Source organism: Pan troglodytes, chromosome 17 (genome assembly GCF_028858775.2).
Source record: "Pan troglodytes isolate AG18354 chromosome 17, NHGRI_mPanTro3-v2.0_pri, whole genome shotgun sequence".
Lineage (NCBI taxonomy): Eukaryota > Metazoa > Chordata > Mammalia > Primates > Hominidae > Pan > Pan troglodytes.
Window position 1 is genome coordinate 62,665,266 of NC_072415.2, and position 21,404 is coordinate 62,686,669.

At 37.2% G+C, this 21,404-nt stretch overlaps 1 protein-coding gene across 19 annotated transcripts in view; it reads left to right on the forward strand.

The window, feature by feature from the left end:
* The window catches only part of DCC (DCC netrin 1 receptor), a 1,196,048-nt gene that overhangs the window by 266,371 nt on the left and 908,273 nt on the right, over nt 1-21,404 (forward strand). The gene's annotated exons all lie outside the window — the stretch shown is intronic.

Genomic DNA, 21,404 nt, shown 5'->3' on the forward strand with positions numbered 1-21,404 from the left:
ACTCTAGCAAATGAGATTTAACACAGGTTACTTTTATGCCCTATTTTGCAGGATTTAGTTTATTTTCAATGTTACCACTTGACAAAGGAATATAGCACCTTTTTGCCTTATGCCTTAGGTCTATTTGTTTAAAATTGCTTTGCACAATTAAAGGTGCAGGTTATTGTCACAGTTAACCTGGAATATTACCTAGAGTTGGAAATACTGCTGCCTGACATAATACAAAGTATAGAGGATAGACGGGTTTTCCTACCTATTGATCAGTACAAAAAGACACATTTATGTTGACAAGAAAAGAGTATCTAATGGCCTTTCCTTGGATGAATCAAAACACAGTGCTTTTGAACATGTAGCCCACAGATCACTGCTTCATGTAGCCCACAGATCACCTGAGAAGCACCTTTATAGTGTAATTTCAAGGACTAATTCCAGACCTGCTTGATAAAAATCTCTAGGGATGGAGACTGAAAAGCTGATATTTACAATAAGATGACTATAGGGAAACGAAGACATACTAAAATTTGAGGCAACTGTCTAACTGAAAAGAACATGTGTGACCGGGTGGTTCTAGTCCCAAATCTAGCTGATGACAGAGACCTTGGCCCATTCTATTATTTAGCTTTGGGCCTCTGCTTTCTCATCCATTAGACCGAGAATTAGGAGTAGGTAATCTCTAATTCCGTTCTAGCTCTAAAATTTTGTAGATGTAGCATTTTTAAGACAGTAAAGAAAAGGAGAATAGGAAAACTATCAAGATGGGAAAACTAGGTAGAAAGTAAATTTCATAAAACCTATAAAGACTAAAGCAAAATAAAAGTTTAACTTAAAAAGTTGAGATTTTTTTTTTAAATAAACATATTTGAGAAACCCTGAAATATGAATACACACACACACACACACAGTTTATTCTCTTAAAATAAAAATTGACAAAGCAAGAAATATATCACAGAAATCTACAGTTAAATAAAGAAAAAAGGAAAAACAGAAAGGAATGACACTGCAAACATTAGGCCTGAAGAGAGAATTTTTTTGATTCAATAAGAGAAAACCTAAAAAAAAGAAGCTAAGCTTTCTTTAGGGCATTTTACATTAAAGAGCATATGCTTTTCTTTCTTGATTTAATTTACATAGATTGTTCTATTTTTCATTTTTCCTCACGTTTTATGTATGTTTACTAAGAAATTTATCGCTTTGTTTTCTTCTGAATTTTGAAATTTGGCCATAATGTGTGTCAGAACCTGTATTTCCTTGTCAATATTTGCTAGGTTTGCAGTAGTGCTTGGGAAGGTGTAAAAGATTATTTTTTTTTAAGTAAAGGTGACATCTAAGATGATAAGTAGAAAAGTTCTTAATTAATTAGCTTGACAATCCTTCTCACCCACCACTGCTAGATTAATTTTATTCAAATGTGTTTTCTTTATGTAACTCTCCTGTTCAAGGACTAAGAGCCTCAACTTGGCATTTGATGCTCTCAGTATTCTGGCTTCATTTCATCAATCTGACCAAATGTCTCCTTCCTTATCAACTTCATTACCCCAATCCTGTCAGTCCCATCTCAGCAATCAGCTAGTCAGAAAGCTTCTCAAGGAACAGGGAACATCTGATAGCTTCTATGTATATCAGTTATGGTTTCATTTCAGCCACCTACCAGAAACAGCAATGGCTTAAACAATAGGTGGCTATTTTTCTTCCCTCCCAGGAATAAGTCTGAAGGAATGCAGTTACTGTAATTTTATTTAAGCAATGACCTTTTCCTCATGTTTGAAAAGTGGCACTTCCCATTATTTCTGAGTTCAAAGTAGAAAGAACAGAGAAGGGAGGAAGGTTGCACCATCTGTGCCTGTCCCTTCTTTGTGGGGAAGGAAAAGTCTTTACCAGAAGTCCCCTCCCCAGATTTCCACTGACATCTCAGAGGCCAGAATCACACATAGTATGTCCACTTCTAGCTGCAAGGGAAGCTTGGAAGTGAAGTGGTAGCTTCCCTGCTTTTATAGTGCAAGGCAAAGGAGAAGGGTATGAGGGAATGGACAGGGGTCATCCATCTCATTGTGATTTATTTGCTTGATTACATTTTATGCAGATTATACTTGTGATCCGATCTACACAGTCATCGTATAAATTATCTCCTCAATGAGTTTGTATACTTTTCAAGAGCAGAGGATAGTATTCCCAGTTTGTATGCTTCAAAGTGATTAACTCAAAGGCGGCTCTTAATAAATATTTATTGGCATATATTTAATGCACACTCATCTGTTTGGGGCAATATGGTTTACTATAAGGAGCTGAAGTTCTGGAATCTAAAAAATGGAATTTGAGTCATTAATCTCCTATTTAATAGCTACATCATGGTCACTGACTTGTCAGGTAACATCTCTTAGACTCATTTATTTTTCTGTGAAATGGATAAAGATAATTAAATGTACTTTATTAGGTCTGTTTGAGACATAAATGTGAAGATGCGGGTGGAAGCATATTATAAACAATTAAGCACTAGATTGGAAAAGTTAAGCACTGTTCTTAATATAATATTTTTAAAATTCTGGAAGAAAAATTGGCTAGGTGACAGATTTGCAAGAGGCAGTGGAAGTTATTCTCTTACTGTTATATGACATTCCTTTTAAAGTGGTACAGCTAAACCAGGAAAGAGACTGCAATTACAACTAAGAAGCTACTGCATTCGATTTGTTAGGCTTTCACAACTGCTTCTACAATCGCTAAGATTAACTTGCCATTTGTTCTGATATTATTGCAGCAGCAAGCAGCATACAAAGATGTGGTACTTTAGAAGAAATTTAGAACTCCAGAAAATATTGTCTAATCAGCAGTCCTGCTCAGTAGGGGATAGAGAACAGAGTGTAAAACATTTACAATTATATGTGGACAATAGCATTCAGCCATATATTGGTATTCTGATTTAGATACTCATTAGAAAATGTACCCCACCTTGTCTGATTACAGTTGGATGATATTGCTATCCTTGCTCTTTCACTGAGCTACACTTAATGACTAGACTTGATTTGGGATATCAGAGAGTGGATATTACCTGAGTAAGGGCATTACTTATGAAGGATAATGGAAATAATTATATGTGAATTCAGCACCCAATCCACAGTTGCTTCCTCTGACACCAGTCAGTAATCTCATGCAGCTTAATATGGTTCTGTGGTTGAGGTTAGGTGAGTAATTGTCGTATCAATTAAGTAAATTAAACTAATTTTTTTAGCTTTTATTATTCAGATCACTTATATTTGCATACTACAAAGAATGCAATCTTTCAATCTGGGTTACCCTAAGTTTCACTATCCAGTGGAATGACAGAGAAAAGAGAAAACAGTGTCATATAGGTGGTTTTGATGAGCCAGGCCTGGAAGTGACCCATAGTAAATTTTCTAGAAGTCAGTGTGAAATTGCCACTTCTATCTTCAAGGAAGGCTGGAAAATATAGTTAGCTCTGTTCCCCAGAAGAAACAGAAATGCATTTTGGTGAACACAAAGCGATTACTACTACACAGTGCTACCATTTACTATCTATGTATTGTTGGACAAGTTGCTTAAACTCCCAGACCCAATTTTCTAGTCTATTAAAAAAAAAAAAAAACAAAAAAACACCATAATACTTGCCCTATTGGATTTTGTGATGTCAATAAGAATGACACATTTAAAGACCTTATCCAGTGCCTAGTACAAAGTAGGTATTCTAAAACAATATTATTTCTGTTTAGTACTCTATGGAAAGAAAACACATAAACATACATGATCATTATTCTAATTACTTGACAATCGAGTTGAAGAGCACATTATATGATGGCAGGAAACATGAAGGGATATTTGATGAACGCCAAAATATTCTCAGAAGATAAAGATCGCTATGAACTAGGATTCAATTCAGGAGATAGTTGTAGTAAAGATTTTAATTAGCCCCTGATGGAGGGGTGGAAAGAGAATTTAGATATTTAATACTTGATATCAATCATTAAGGAGATTTTCTAGTTTGTTTCTTTATATCAGAATTTCTTTTGTAACTGGCTCAGGACTTTGCAGATAGATTATGAGAGTAACATGTGGGGAAGAGCAAATTAAGTAAGTATATTGGATTAAGTCATTAAGTCAATGGAAATGTTTGAAAAACAAAGTTATGGCCAATCTATCAGAGCTGTGATGACTTCCTGATTAAGCTATTATTTATGACTTCCTTCTTTTTCAATTCCTTTTGAAACTTCTGGAAATTGGGATAGTGAAGAAGGGAAAAGAACTTTGTATGAATCTATACATTTTCACGCATGTTGAAATGCTAAAGGTCATTTTTTTGCTATATTTGTCAGGATGGCCAGGAACAAACACCAAAATCTCAGTAGCTTTACACAACAAAGATAGTATGTCCAATATGGAATAGCAGGAAATTTGCTCCCTATCGTCACTAACAGAGGCTCTAGGATCATTTCATGCTGCCATGTCCACATCTCAACTCCATGACCACTGTGGCAGGGAAAGAGATGACCACTCTGACCTACCTCAGACTGGATATGGCATCCATCACTTTCGCTCTGGGGCCATTAATCAGGATTTTTCACTTAGCCCCTACTTGCAAAGGGATGAACATGTCTTTCCTTGTGCCCAGGATATTAGAAGAGATCCAGGTACAGTAAGCACTTGAAGTCCCTACAACATCGGGGTACCACTTAAAGATGGGATTTTCAAGATCTAATTGGGCAAAGTCTAAAGGTAATGAGCAGATTCAAAGTGACCATAGAGCGTACTTTTTGGCAATAAAAATGCTATCTATTTGACTGTCTGCCTATAGCTCAAATCTGAACCAGTGAAATCCGTGGGGCAAGGAACTGTCCTCACCAGAGTCTTCTTTAGAGGAAGTTGCTCACATCTTCTCACTTTACAAAGTTTTTGATTTATTTGATTTTAGTGAAATCACTTACATAATCCCTTCATTTTGCGTGGTATCCTAAAGAATACCAAGAGTACAAAAATATCCATCTCTTAAGAAGTTTAAAATATTGCAGGTAGAGTTTATATTCTATAACAATTGGATATCAATGCAATGTAAAATGCTGTGTAAAAATGATGCAAAAAGCATTAAAAACAAACAAAAGATGATTAGAGATCTGGGCTTCAGAGAAACAGGGAGGTTTTCTGGGAGAGATAAAACTTGAGTTGGGCCTTGAAATTGGATGAGCAGTGGGAAAGATAAATGATATTTTGGAAAGAGGCAAGCAATGTGTGTTGGGCATAAATGTAGGAATGATAGTAACTTGCAACATGGAGGAACCTCTGGGCCCTATTTTCAAGGATTTTTTTTTCCTACATTTTGAGAGCAACTTGTTTATAAAGAAATGGCTTTTCTGATGCTCTATCTCCCTTCTTTTCTTTCTCCCTGTCTCTGCCACCCTAACCTCTCAACTTCTGTGTCTGTGTATCACCTACCATTCCCTTTATAAAATCAGGAGTCAGCATTTCTAATACTCTGTTTTAAGTAGCAGGAGTTCCGTCCCACAAATATTAATGAGCATCATGTATGTGCAAAGCAATGGAATTTGGAGATAAATACACAACAGACTTTGTTTTGAACAACTTATATTCAGGTCGAAATCTTTACATATAAACAATAGATGCTAATAGTGAAAGAAGCAGATAGAGGAGAGTTTGGTTTTTGAGACCACTGAGGACTTGGCCTTCCCAAAGGGGACAGAGAAGTGTTCTGGAAAAGATGCTCTCTGAACCAATTCCTAAAGAAAGAAGGAGATTTATCCACTTGGAAACGAGAGGAAGGGACCTCTAGGCAGAGAGTATGGTGTGAGTAAAGATATAGTAGTGTGAAAGAGATTGCTGGAAGTTAATTTCCCAGAGATTTGATATTACTTGTGGGTACATAAGAACCACATAGGAGAAGTAGTCAAGAACCTGCTGTTAGAAGGCACTGAGTGCCAACTTAAGGAACAAGAATTTTATAGGGAAGAAAGATGCCATTTCTGTCATGTCTAGAAAGCAGGCACTTTTATCCTTAAACCTTGCACTATGAACTAGTGGCCTAGGTAAACATACATTCTCAAAATTTGCCTGAGGGAGTGACAATTTCTAAAACTAGCAGAGTGGGATGTAAAAACCAAACTTGGCTTCGTGTTGCCATCTGCCCTGAGATATGTGCACAACTCACATAATTTCCTTACATCAAATTCTACCGTCAGACAATTGTCTGTATTTTCTCAGGAAAATGAATTCCTGTGGGTCCAGCAAATCCCGTAGACTCCAGTGAGTATTTGAAGCAAGCATCCAACTCAGACTGAGAGTCAATGCAACATATTTCAGTAAAATGTGAATCCAGGCTCACACAGATTGAGACATATTACTTGTAAATATAAATAAATATAAAGGTGTGCTTTTCTATTTTTTGACAGGAAGGAATATTTGATTCATATGTTTAATATGCTTTGCCTCTTTTGCCGAGGTACAACATCAGGAAATGCTATTCATCATACAGAGAAATTTCAGAAACAAATTTCTTAGAAATAGGAACAACCGATCAGAGAGTGAAAGGCAAAAAAAAGTGAATACGATTTATCTAAGGGAGAAATTTAGTTGTGTTGGCAATTCTGTGTGTTCAGTAGTTTGGAGGTGTTAGGACTGAGACAGAGGAACAGAGGTTTTGATCTTATTACAATATAGCAGCTAGTATGCCGGGTGGCTTAAGCAACATTCACTCCATTTGTAATGAACATGTATTAAGCATCCTAAGGCTTGGCTGTAATGTTGGATTGGGTCTGGGGCAGGCAGCTTCTTCGTTGGATGGAGCTGGGTGTTAACATGGCCAAGATTATTTGCTTGGCACCTGTAAGGACCAACTTTTACTGATGATATATTCTAGAATTTCTGGGGCATCTTGATTTTAAACATTCCTCTCTGTTATTACCTCCAGCACAACTATGCTGTAGAATTTTCAATCTATTATATGCTGTGGAATTCTGATTACTTCTTATATCTGGACGGGGACGTGAAAAAAAAATCTTTGTCAAATTATGTGTTATGAATTTTGGTTTGGAAATTATAGGATAAAAATGCTAGAAGATATAGATGACTCAAATATCTTGAACTGAACTATCTTACAAGAAAAGCCCATAAAACAGGAGCTAAGTTCATGGTATGTTGATGATATCACTGTATAAGGTAGGAGTGACAGCCTTATTGTCTGGATTTTAAAGGATTTTTATCTTCAAAAGGGTAAAATAGGTTAAATGTACTGGTTTCTAAAAGAAATATTAACAAATGTTTATTTTCTTTGCTTTTAAAATACCATCTAAGACTGGGTGTGGTGGCTTACACCTGTAATCCCAACACTTTGGGATGCTGAGGCGGGTGGATCGCCTGAGATTAGGAGTTCTAGACCAACCTGGCCAACATGGCAAAACCCCATCTCTCATTAAAAAAAAAAAAAAATATATATATATATATATATATAAAATTAGCCAGATGTGGTGGCAGGCGCCTGTAATCCCAGCTACTTGGGAGGCTAAGGCAGGAAAATTGCTTGAACCTGGGAGGCAGAGTTTGCAGTGAGCCGAGATGACACCATTGCACTCCAGAATGGGTGAGAGAGCGAGACTCTGTCTCAACAAAAAAAAAAAAAAAGAAAAAAGAAAAAAAAAACACCTAAAATACCTTTGGAAATACTATTTTCTGTGGGGGAGAGTTGGTGTATACTGGGTAAGACTGACCATAAAACTAAAGGTTAGGATAGTAATAAGGGATTGAGTTCAAATTATTTCTTTTACTCACAAGAACTGTATCTAAAATCTTGTGAATTCAAGGATAGACAAACTCCTTTCCATAGAAAAATACACAGCAGAACAATCGTTGAAATTGACATGGACCCCTCTACACAGGGAATTGGCAGCCTTTCTCCTAAAGGATCAGAAGTAAATATTTTCGGCTTTGTGAGTCATGCCGCTTTGGTGACAGCCCTGCTATTACTGTCTGAAAGCATCTAGACAATATGTAAATGAATGGGTGTGGCTATGTTTCAATAAAATCTTATTTATGGGCCCTTACATTTAGATTTCATATAATTTTTTAAGTTACAAAATCTTCTTTTGATTTTTTTCTACCCATTTACAAATGTAAAAAACATTATCAGTGCATAGCTATACGAAAACAGGTGGTGGGCTAGATTTTCCCCAAAGGCTATAGTTTGCTGACTTTTAAGTAGTGTAAATTTTGGCTTTCTTTCTCATGTTCCTTCTGTTCAGTTTTAGAATTTTCCCCTTTTGACAGAGATTTAGGAATGTTTGTTGCCCAAGTGGTTAGAATAAATAGTGGTAAAATGTTGTAGGTATGTTTAATCAGTTATGTTTTGTTTTTAATTCTCACTTTTATTTTCTCCACCTATAAACCTTCAGTGACCCCCCCCTCCTGACAACCACATCTTGTATCAGTCACTGTAAACTTCTGCTGATTTCAGCTCACAGGGTGCCTTTCCCAGGTGTGTGCCTATACCCCGCACCTGGAAGAAAACTCCCTCCCTGCCATCTTTCCTCTGAATAGTTCTTAGGAGTTCATCAAGGTCCCATTCAGTTCTCACATCTAGTAGAAATCTTTATAGCCATTCCCTAACATACTGATAGGTACAAATATATAGTTTTGTACCTAATTTTTTATACACTCTCACACATGTTTTTCAGTACTCCGAGAGGCAGATGAATTCTTTCATTAATACATTGATTAATTTTTCAGTTGCCCCTTGATACAAAGCATGTGTCTGAGCAGGTGCTGGTGGGTAAAATGTCCTGACTGGCTGATGTATGCAGAGATAGTCCTCTTCCAAAAACTTTAAGTAAACTGTCTTTTAGATCTTCATGTTGGATGTCTTCTATTAGCTTTATTGAAGAATTACAAACAGCAACAGACAATAAATAGTTCAGTAATTCAAATCTACTTTAGAATTCCCATTCTGACACTAACTGCGTGATTTTAGAAAAGTTAAGTAAACTGTTTCAGCCTCAATTTTCTCATCTGTATAATAGGATCACTGATTTCTACCTTGCAAATGGACAGAATAAATTACATGATATACTACATGGTTTATAATGGGTACTCAGAAATGGTAGCCATTATTAGCTTACTTCAGTGTGCTGTGGGGTAGTATGGGAATATGAAGAATATAAATGATTACATATGTGATTTAGAAACACAAAAACTTTGGCATGAAGTAGACAATAAACTAGAGGAGAAAACAGAGATAGGTTTTGGCATTGGATTTTTTTAAATAAGTATACGCTTTTCCCTACAAGATTTTATTGGGAGTTGAGGCATTCATCCACACTTCTGTGGGTTGATGACTCTCCTGTTGATATGCTTACCCAGAATTTCACTCCAAACTGACATACCCCAATACTTACTCAATTTCTCTTCAGATCTCTCGAAATTAATCTGGTATAATGTGCTCTTATCTTTGCAACAAGCCCCTTCCTGCTCTAGTGTCTTTAGCTCAGTCAGGTGATGCCACCCTGCACTCAGTTATTCAATCCAGAAACGTGGGGTTCTTGCCTCCTCCATCTTCCTCATCTCCTCTCCCCCCATCCCCTGCCAACATGCCCAATTAATCACAAGGTTCCCATCAGTTCTCCTCTTAACTATATTTCTTATCATTTTGTGGTCATCACTCATATCTACTCTTGCCTTCTACAAAATTCATTGCTCCCACTATGGTCAGAGTGGCTTTGATTTTTTTTTTTTCATTTTTAGTACAAAACTGGCCATATCACTCTCTGCTTAAAACCCTTCACTAAAGTTTCATGGCTCTTAGGATGGAGTGTAAATTCTTCAGTTTGACTGAGCAGGCATTAACATGACTGAACCCCTGCCCTCTCATCAGCCTCTTCTTATCTCACACTCTGTCTTGCTCTCTGGACTCTAGACACACTTGTCTTATTTTATTACTTCTGTTTCTAGAGCCTTGATGGTTGTTCCTCTTGTATTATATGCTCTGCATTTACTTAAATGGATTTCATTGTGGAAATTGTTTTTCCTTTAGAAAATATATCTCATAAGTATATGTTGGTACTTTAAACATTTTGCCATTTTTGCCTTATGTAATCTCTTGCACAGCACCTGTCTGAATGGTTGACCAGCTGATGACTGACCACTTCTGTCGAAGAGAAACTAAGAATCCTTCTGCATGTAACATATTATGTTATTTTGGGGTGTTTCACATCAAATTACTCAAAGTTCGTCTTTTGCTTTGTTGCTACTACAAATAAGTCTATATCTGTCAGGCATTTTGAGTGATAAGAAGCTGTTCTTCCTTCTCTACTTTGGATGTTATAGACAGGATGGACTTCATGCTGGCTGCCATATCTCTAGGCAAGCCTCCTCTGGAAAATGTTAGTGATAGGGATGCTTCATTTGCATGATTTTTATTATTTTCCCCTAATGTATCTCATGGGATGATCACAACAGATCTATGATATACATGAAGGAGGTTTTCTTTTGTCTTGTTTTTGTTTGTTTGTTTTTGTTTTTTTCTTGTTTTGTTTTTGTTTTTGAGACAGAGTCTCTCTCTGTAGCCCAGGCTGGAGTGCAGTGGTGCGATCTCAGCTCACCGCAAGCTCCGCCTCCCGGGTTCATGCCATCCTCCTGCCTCAGCCTCCCGAGTAGCTGGGACTACAGGCACCCGCCACCACGCCCAGCTAATTTTTTGTATTTTTAGTAGAGACAGGGTTTCACCGTGTTAGCCAGGATGGTCTCGATCTCCTGACCTTGTGATCCGCCCGCCTCTGCCTCCCAAAGTGCTGGGATTACAGGGGTGAGCCACCACACCCAGCCTGTCTTGTTTTATTTTATGCTTAGGAATCTATTTAATTTAAAAACATGTGATGTAACCTGTAAGGTATCTTCATAGAGTTGGTATCTAGTAGACATCAATCTATGGATCAAATACCCTGAGAGCTGGTCTAACACTTAAATGGCTGTACCCCTCATTCTTTCTTCTCTCTTCCGCATAGGAACCATGAGTTTCCTTTGTTATAGTGGTGAACTTTATTGTCACATCCAGTTGGAGGAAATTCTGGGTATTTGCTGAGAGCAAACAAAAGGACACACGTTGGGTCCTATACTGGTGGTGTTATATCCAACACTGGGAAGGCTATTTCCTCATCATGCTGCTTTCAGGGCACATGGAAACACTAGAAAAGAATTATTAGAATAGAGTTAGAATTCCAGTTAGGATAGAAATGTTGGGAAGTGTGTTGGTGTTTGTGCCAGGATGTTAAGCTCAGGGCAAAGGGATTCCAGACTGTTCTGGAATAGATTATTTGGTACCAATGCTTTCCAAATTGTTTTTTTCTTGCTTCTCTGCCAGGCTTTTGGAATCAAACTGGAAGTTCTAGTAACACTTGCTTCTGTCACTGCCAAAGTCCCTGCTGGTGAAATAAATTTCCTATGTGTTTAATGCATATAATTTAATGTTAAAAATAAAATGGTGAGTCTTAATTGCTTAGGTGGACAAAGTGTACTAAACTGTAAGTCACCGATATTATAGGTCTCTTTGAAGGTGACCTTATCAATGTGTGGCCTTCAGTAGGAACTCTGGCTACTTCTTCCAAAAGAATTGAGTGTTATTCTCCAGAGATCTCAAAGGAAGATTGCATCGTGTTCATCAGCATCTTGGTTTTCTGACAGTAAAGAAATACTTTGTAGCCCAATCTTTTTAGTTGCACCTAAAAATATTAGGTTGGTACAAAAGTAATAGTGGTTTTTGCCCATTACTTTCAAAGTTGCTTGTGACAATGTTGACGGCTACACCAGCGATTTGTCTAAGATACACATTTTGACATGTACCTTGAGGATAATAGCCCAGCCTTACATTCCTTATAGAACTTGAAGTTGTGTCTCACTCTTTCTATAAATATGTCATGGAAAAAATAGATAAAAAAGGAAAATTGGCAAGCATTTTCCCTGTCAATAATAAAAACAAGACCAGAAAGATAGTCCCTTGGTGAATAAAATCTTGAATATAAAGCATGTTACATCTGAAAAAAAAATCTCAAATTTCAACAGCATGATGGCATACGTGTCTCTATAATGTATCCTCAGCTGATGGTATCAGGGGAACATGAGACATTTGAGAAAATAGTAACATAAAAACGAACATTGGGGCATGTCATCCAGATCGTCTACTAAGAGAATACTACTTGTGAGCAAGAAGCTCCCTCTCCCTCTTTTCACTCCATTTTTAACTCAGCATTGAATTAAAATGAAAGAAAGGGAAATAATATATTTTTTCCTTTTAGCAGAAAATGTCATGGAAATGTCAGAGTTCTAGGTGATTACATCTCTCTTAAAAGTCGATAGCTGCAAATCATGGACTCCCTAACTACATTGGAAAATATTAATTTTGAGTAAAAGCATCATTTTCCTGAGATGTGGGCAGGCTCTGAAGCTTTGGAAAGGTGCTTCAGAATGGAGTGTAACCCAGAGCCACTGAATTCTCTGAATGACTGTCAGGTTCTGATCAATTTATGTCAGTTGCAGACAGATTTATGTAACTCTTTCTGTCCTGCCCTCAGATCACATCCTTTGAGTGCTCTGCTCATTCCTAAGTGCTTCTGCCGTTTAGATTTACTTGTATTAATAATTCTGTTTTCAAGATTCAAAGCGGTGGGAACAGCCCCTTTAGAAAATGACATTCAGAGATGTTACATGGAAAGAATGGGGCACCTTCAGAAGCTTCTAAGTCTTTTTCCTGGCTTTAGGCAGAACTGATCTTGTGTCATGCAGATCAGTATCTAGTCAGGCTTTAAAGATCCTTGTCAGTGTCTTGATCTTTTTGTACAAGCCAGGGTCACATTCCATTCCATTTGTTATCAGAGAGTTTCTCTTCACTGCTGTTCCTCAGCTGCCAATTCACTTTCTATATGTAGCAGGATGGGGAATAGGGCTCTTCTAATCATCAAGGAAGTTTGGTTAAGTACGCAAAATTGAGAACAATTAAAAGACAAGTTCTTCTGATGATGAATAAGACCCATCCTAGGAGCCTGTAAAGATTACTGAAAGGGCAAAAGTGGTCAGAGCTTCAAGTGGGAGTAGGGTAGGGAGAAGCTTAGAAAAAGATGTAATATACTGGGTTTTTCTTAGTTTACAGAAATTTATGCTTATCAATGTGTATACATTTATATGCAGATATATAAACATATATGCTTATAATACAGAATAAAATGCATAAAGGTGAGATTTTATATATATATGAATGAATGAATAATTTCAAATTTATAAAACATTTGCAAAGGTAGAACAGAGGGTTTCTGTATACCCCTCACTGAATTCCCATATTACTAGCACCTTACATTGTCATATGTCTGTCAGAATCAAGAAACTGAAATTGACACTGGTATATTAGTAATAACTAAACTCTAAGCTTTATTTGGATTTCACTAGTTGTTCCTCTTTCTGTTTCAGAATTCGAACTAGGATAACACTTGGCATTTAGTTGTCATGGCGTTCAGTCTCTGCTGGTCTGTGACAGTTTCTTTTGGTTAATTTTTTTTTCTGACTTTGAGGAATATTGGCTAAGTATGAGATCTCCGTTTTGGTTAGACGGGACTGTCATATTTTAATACCTGAAAGTGAATCATAGTTGTTTATATAAATAAGATTGTTCTTACAATTCAAAGTGACTAGAAATTCATCTATGCCAGAGATGTCTTCAAGGAGAGATTGAGGGAAATATGGTAGAGTATGTTAGCAGGCAATGTTTAAAGAAAAATAGAGTATTTTTCTTTCTGTAACCTCACTGCGCTTGGCCCATTTGACAAGCCAATTACATTTGCATTTGAGAGGGGAAAAAAGAATAATAACTATTCCAAGTATCAATGAACAAGTATTTAGTGTCTATTAAAACTATATACTAAGAGGCATTCAGAAACAGCTCATCCCTGAAGGAGTTTATAATCTAGTAGAGGATATAAAACATGTTCCCATGCAATTCAAAATACAAACAGATAAATGCTAAAGCAATTGAGAAAAAGGTGTTATTTGCCCTAGAATCATGAAAATAGTTTGAGAAGTTAACAATAGTGAAAAAGGACTCTAGACAGAAGTTGGAGGTGGAGGTGTGGGAGGGAAGTAGAATGTGATTCTAAACATGGGAGCAACAGAATACTGGGCTTATTTTTGGAGGTAAGGACAATACTGCAGAATGAGATGCATAAAGGTAATTTGCAAGAGAGGAGACAAGAAAGGTAAATTGAGCAGAGGTTGAATTAAGGGCTGTAAATAATACGCTGGGCTAATTACTTTTTCAATTTGCAAAAACTGGCCTTAACAGAATTAGACTAGGTGAATATCATGGTCAAAGTATTATCCGACGAAGGTGTACTGTCTGGCAGAGGGATGTGGTAAGGCTTGGCGAAACAGATTAGAGGCCGGAGAGAAGACATTAAGAGGGACCTACACAATGTATACATGTATGGAAGTATCACACTGTACCCCATAAATATGTGTGATTATTAAGTGTCTATTAAGAACAAAATAAAACTTAAAAGGCAGGGGGATGGGCAAAGAGATAAAGAATAGTGGAGTTGAGGGCACTCACTCTTGAGAGTCCTTATTTATTGAGGAGATGACATTATCTATAGAAAGAGGGAATGGGGAATATTGAATGCTTAATGTTAATGGCTGTGAGGAATGGGATAGGGGCTTCGTCATCCAGAACTTCAATGCACACACTACTGAATCGCATTGAGAATCCATTTGAGATGAGGACACAGGACATTTTAAGAGATCTAATCAATGCAGTTCTTTGCCTCTCACTCTTTTTCGAGTTTTTGATTCCCAAGGTGAACCTTGGTTCACATTCCCCTATGACCATATCTTGGAGACAACTTTTTATATGTTTCTCTTCTCCTAACCCAGATTTGGAAGGGAAGAAGTGGATCATTTGTTTTTATTGTCTTATCTTTGCTTTCTTACCGTTCTCTTACTTTTTTTTAAATATCACTACTGAAAAATATGAGTAAAATGTTTTTCAGAACATTTTAGAAAAGAAAAAAATACAAAAGTAATGCTAGAATTTATCAGTGAAGCATGAAGAGAAGCTTATTTTGCTTACTATTTGAGGCAGTTCTGGCCATAGGATTTAATGGACTTCATTTTGAAAAGCTGCCTGCCAGATCAAGTAACTTCTCATTCATTTGAGCCATGTCTATATAGCCTAAGGCCTGGCTCAAAGGTATGACAGAAACCTAATATGAGAAATATAATTTTATTACAGTGAATCCATGCAGGGTATTGGACAAGGAATTATACAGAAATCATTTCAATTGCTATGTTAAATTAGAAGGTTGTACAAATATTTTACATTAGAGACCCCTTAGTCATTAAAGCCGCAAGCTTGCTATTACTATATATTTGTGAGCAAATATCATCACAGACCTGACTCACGTTAGAAGGGAAATTCCCATCACCTCTGTCATCCTTTAGAATGGAAAAAAAAAAAAAACTTATTCATAAACTCATAAAAATCCCAACAGAAGAAAGTTTAAAAACCATGGAATATGACCTCCTGGCAAATCAACAAATTTGTTTTTAAAAAAAACAAATCATGGTGACTGCCTTAATAATTATGCAGAATAAACTATTTGTTTCTATATAATCCCCTCCATGGTTGAAGACTGTCATCTTTAGCAGCCTCTTTATCATATTTAACCAAAAAATGTCTCTCTCTAACTTCGACCCATTGGTCGCTAGCTGTCTCTGGGATCTGTACAGATAAATGTAATAACTATCCCTAAAACTATTCATCAGATATTATAAAAGTGCTTTTATTCACTTACTGGGTCATTTTTGCAAACCAAACACCATTTCCTCCAACATTACTCAAATGACATGGCTTTGTTTTTCTCACTGTCCTGGTCATCTTGTGTGAAACAATGTTTAATCTCTTAGGTTTCATACAGGAATTTAATGCTCAAAAATGACACAATTCTTCAGCTGTATTCTAATATATTTTGTACTATAGGCTGTATTTTATCAATACCACCTATTGCTTTAGCTTCTTTTCAGAAGCGCCCCCAGACTTTTAATTCAGACAGAGCTTTGGGTCAACAAATTTCTTAGATAGCTTCTATATCAACTGCTGTCAAGACAAGATTCTCTTGATTATACTTGTCCTATTGATTTTTTTAACTCTAAGTTTTTAGACTTATCTCTGCTACATTTCATCTTTTTATTTTTTTAATTGACACAGAGTTTGCATTTGTCGCCCAGGCTGGAGTGCAATGGCACAATCCCGGCTCACTGCAACCTCCGCCTCCCAGGCTCAAGCAATTCTTGTGCCTCAGCCTCCTGAGTAGCTGGGATTACGGGCATGCACCACTATGCCCAGCTATTTTTTGCATTTTTAGTAGAGACAAGGTTTCACCATGTTGGCCAGGCTGGTCTCAAACTCCTGACCTCAAATGATCCACCTGCCTCTGCTACCTTTCAACTTCTTGCCATTGTTTTAATCTACTAAAAGATACTCCTGGCCATTCTGTTTTGTATAAATATGTTTGAAAATTTTGTTTAGGAAAGATATCTAGCTAGTATCCCTGCTGGATATATTAGGTATACATCCCAGACTGTTTTTCCCCACCCACTGATTTGATCATGTTCCTTTTGAAAACATTAAACTTGAACATGGCCAATGTCAGAGTTCTGTGCCACTCCAATAGGCAACTGCTTCTGGATTGGTTTTTTGGTTTGTTGTTGTTTGTCTTTTATTTTTGCCCAGTGGTAACGTTTAGAGTTCATGATGTTTGAAACATTTTCCCTCGAGTATGGGTGATCCCAATAACCAATGTTCTTTGGATGCGGTTGTTCAAGTTATAAATCCAACTAATTGTACTTATATTTTACCAATATTAGGCTATAAAATCAGACATTGTCAAAGACCTTTCAAGATTCAAGATTTGTGGCCTTATTATGTGTAAAATGAATGAGCCATCATTTTCTGTCATATTCAGAGTTTCCTAATCTAATCTTCTATAAAATTTTAACCTTACCTAGAATAAAGAATCCATGTCAAGAAAGCAAGAAATGGCACATGGATCAATTTTCCCTACGCAAAATCCAGCCCCAGTCACCCTCTCTCTGATAAATTGAGTCCATTGGAAAAGGCAACCACCTCTCAGTGATAAGCACAAGTCATAAATTAGTATCTAGGACTTGATTATTAAAATTACTACGTACTGTGCTGGAAGGAAAGATTCTAGAAACTTGATGGCTTAGATTAAATTGTCACTACCCACTAGACTTGAAGAAGCCACTGGAAAGGCCATTGAGGCCCCCTCGTAATTTATATAAAGGAACTGAGAACCTCATTGGTTTTCAGATTTGCCAGTTAATTAAATGGCTTAGGCCTGTCATTTTGGAAAAGCTTTGGATTTGGAGACTGAATTTACTTCTAGTTCTTATCTAACTTAGTTTTATGACTTTGGGCAAAATTTTTCACCTCTCAAACAATTTCTCTCCTTATCTGTGAAGGGAGGAGGTTGGATAGTTATGAACAAAGCTTCTAGCTCCAACTTTCTATTAATTGCAGGAGGCAGGAAGGGAGCTACACTAACTGGAGAGATTCACTAGTTGAAATTCTTGGTTTTGCTTCAGACCATAGCCTACAATTAGGGCTTTGAGACTCTGACTCCATAACTACCAAAGGATGGTGTCTCGAACAGGTTTAAATTAACCCATCTTCAAGGAGTTCAGTAATAGAATCTGAACCGAATAAATCTCTTCCTAAGCCCATTTAAAGTTGCATATAGAAGAGAACTGGCATAATTATTTGGTGACGGTCATTTTCTTCTCAAAATTTTTGTTCTTGAAGTGATTTGGTTTTTACTCTAATTTTAATTATAGCTTTTTTCTTCATTGTAACATTTTAAATTACTTTTTAGTTATAGCAAATTTAAATTGGAGTCATATTCAGTTGTTCCTGGACCCTCTTTGCAGTTTTCCCTCTGTCTTAAGCAGACGATGTCGGAGGAAAATAATAGGTAACCATAATATGTGGCCTTATTATGTACAAAATGAATAAGCCATCATTTCCAGTACTATCATAAGGAGCTACGTGAGAAACGTTATAGTCAAGGAGTATACACAAGCATGGAATTTACACTGGCCTCTGGGTATATGCTGAACGCTAGTTACTGATTTTAAATTTCAAGGTAACATTTTCTAACAAGGGAGACTTTCCCCAGAGGTATTGCTTCTGTCTCCCAACTCTTCATATTTGAGTGCTGGTCAGGAGAAGGCTGGGTGAGGGGATGGAGAAATAGCCACTCTGGATGACGGCTGCAGAGGCAACCTTCAGGACTGTTGTGTCTGTGAGTGAAATTTATAGGGCATGGCTGCTAGCCACCAAATCCATTGTCTCACAGTGTCAACATTAACTACCACTGCTTTTTATGTTTAACTTGGTTAATATGTTTAGACGCTGCTGGGGTCCAAATGCTGAAAATTCAGCAAACTGAATTAATCGATTTTTCTCTGACAGGAATGTTCTGTAGAAATAGATATTGCCACACCATACTGTGAGCTGCTTAACACACACAGCTGAAATAACTGCACTGGTGATGAACTTGAATTTGAAACAGGGATTAGAACTCTGTGTCTGAAGGCTGGGAAAGGAGGTAGGCTATGGCAAAGTTTGGGTCTCAGGAGGGCTCATTAGATGAAGATTAAGTGAAGAAGTCTTGCCTTTCTCCACTGACTTATTCCACTTACTCATTGCACCTCATTCCTTTCTACCCGGAGCTTACAACCTCACTCTGATGTGCTTTCTGTGCTTCAGGGTTTGGCCACTGGCAGAGCAGATGAACAACTAGCAAAGGGACTGTACTTTTGCAAAAAGGAAATTATACTGCCCAACTCATCAGCTTGAAGGGAGAAAGGACACTCACTGCAGCGCACAAGCTTAGTAAACATGTTGGGTCTCTAGGTCCTCCTTGGCAATTGATTCCCATCTGGACACAACTCAAAGGGTGAACTCGAATGTTTACAAGTCTCTTTGCTTTTGGCCAAGGTTGTCTTGGAACTGATACTTATGATACCCGAGGCTTCCTCACAACTTCCTTTTGAAGAGGTACTGATGCTTCATTTTATGTTACTTGCTTTGCCATGAAGGGGAAAAGCAGCTCATCCAGAATAGTACACAACTCCAAACTTGCTAATTTTTGACTTAGAGTGAAATATACCTCATTTAGTATAAATTTACTTTCCAAGTTCTGTTTTTATTTACTACTAATAAGAATTTATTTGCATCCCATGAACACACTCACAGAGAAAAGAGAGCGATTAAAAGAGGATCAGCGAGCATAAAAGAAAGAGGTCAAAAACTAGGCCCACATGAATTTTAAAATTTGTCCTCAAGTATAAATAATCTATAGTCAGGAATTCACATTAATAATTTAATTTCTGCCACCATTCTGAGTTTTTCTTCATTTTTTCCTACTAGGGACCAAAAGTTCTCTACAAGAATGTCCAAGGTTCTGGAAATGGAGTTATCCTATTTGAACACAAATACTCAACAGCTAAGAGGCATAGAAGTTTCTCTAGAAGAGTACATTGTTCTACAATCTGAATGGGTATTGGGGTCATGTGGAAGGCCTATTAAATCACAGATTTCTGGCCCATACCCCAAATATTTTAGTTCAGTAGTCCAGACTGGGTCCCAAGAATTTACTTTGTCAGCAAGATCCCACGTGATACTCATGCTGCTGCTCCAGGTTCCAACTATGAGGACAACTATTCTATTAAAAGACTTATCCACATCGCTGGCACCAGCCCAGGGGTTCATTCAGGACCTTCTCTTTCTTTCCATCACTGCCCCTATTCTAAACACTTCCTTCACCCCAAATATTTCGGTTCATTAGGCCTGGGTGGGTCCCAAGAATTTACTCTGTCAGCAAGATCCCAGGTTATGCTCACGCCACTTATCCAGGTTTCAACTATGAGGACAACTATTCTATTAATAGATGTATCCACATGGCTGGCACCAGCCTGGTGGTTCGTTCAGAACCTTCCCTTTGTTTCCCTCACTGCCCCTTATTCTAAATTCTTCCTTCACTGCCACACTTTTGATTTTAGGTGACCAAAAAAAAAATGATCATAGAAGGAATTTTTGTTCATGATTACTCTCACTTTCGTGCATGTGGCAACCTTAGTGACAGCTCCATGTTATAAATTCACAAAGGACATGTAAAGAAGTTCAAACTAAAACATAGGGGCTTATTTTATCTAAGTTGCCTCAAACACTTGTTTCCACTTTTCTTATCCTCTAACCCAGGGATCTGCAAACTATACCCACAGGCCAGCTGTTTGTTTATGTAAATAAAGTTTTATTGGCACACAGTCACATTCATGCATTACTTGTTGCCTCTGGCTGCAGCGGCAGAGTTGAGTAGTTGCAACCAAAAAAGAAAATAAAAACTTTGAAGGGTATATTGGAGTTGGACATGAGGAAGAAATACTACAGGACAGTTAAATATTTTCCTCACATGTCATCTTAAGTACTAAGGGAAGAAACTCCGGACTAAGAAGGAATAATCAGCAGAACTTATCTTTCCCTTTAAAATGGCACCATTCTTTCATCACAATAAAACGAGCATTAGGAACTGAATCAGGAAAACAGATGCATTCTCTTCAAAGATGTGCAGCTGGAAGAGGCAGGAGCTTGGCATTTGCATTATCAGGAGATCTTTCTTCCTTTTTTGTTTCTAAAGTGTGGGGGGAGAGAGAGGCATGGATTATAATTGTCTATTTATTGCTTTCTTTGTTTTGTTCTTCCAACAAGGAGCAGACAACCATGTTTTCTTACGTGGTTTAATCTCATTACACAGTTTCTCTCTGACTAAAGCCTTAAGCTAACAGTTCATAACGGGATTACATAGATTGGTTTATTTTCCACAATTTTCTAAACAAGGTTATTCAAGGATAATACCTTGTGTAGCATTTTCCCCCTTATGTTCTATTTTCTTTTTCTATCTCTGCATCTCCCCCTTTCAACTTTTGCCTCACCTTCCTTTCCTTTTCCTCTAACCTTCATTTTAAGATACCTTCTATAAGAAAAGGCAAATCTCTGTCCCTCCCTTTCCCTCAGGATTGCTTTAAAGCTTATCATAATGTCAGCAAGGATTTGGGCATTAATCAGCAATGCACATTTGTGTATTGAATACACAGGGAAAGAGGTTTATGACAAGAAAGCCAAACAAGGTTTCTTTTGAATCCGCTTCTTTCCCTAGAAATTGTAGGTTACAAGAGAGCATTGGTTTCATCTCCCCAACCCATGCAATGGATTCAACTTCAAGGGCACATAACAATTTTTTCTGTAATGAAAGGAACTTAACATATATCCAGACAGTAAATCA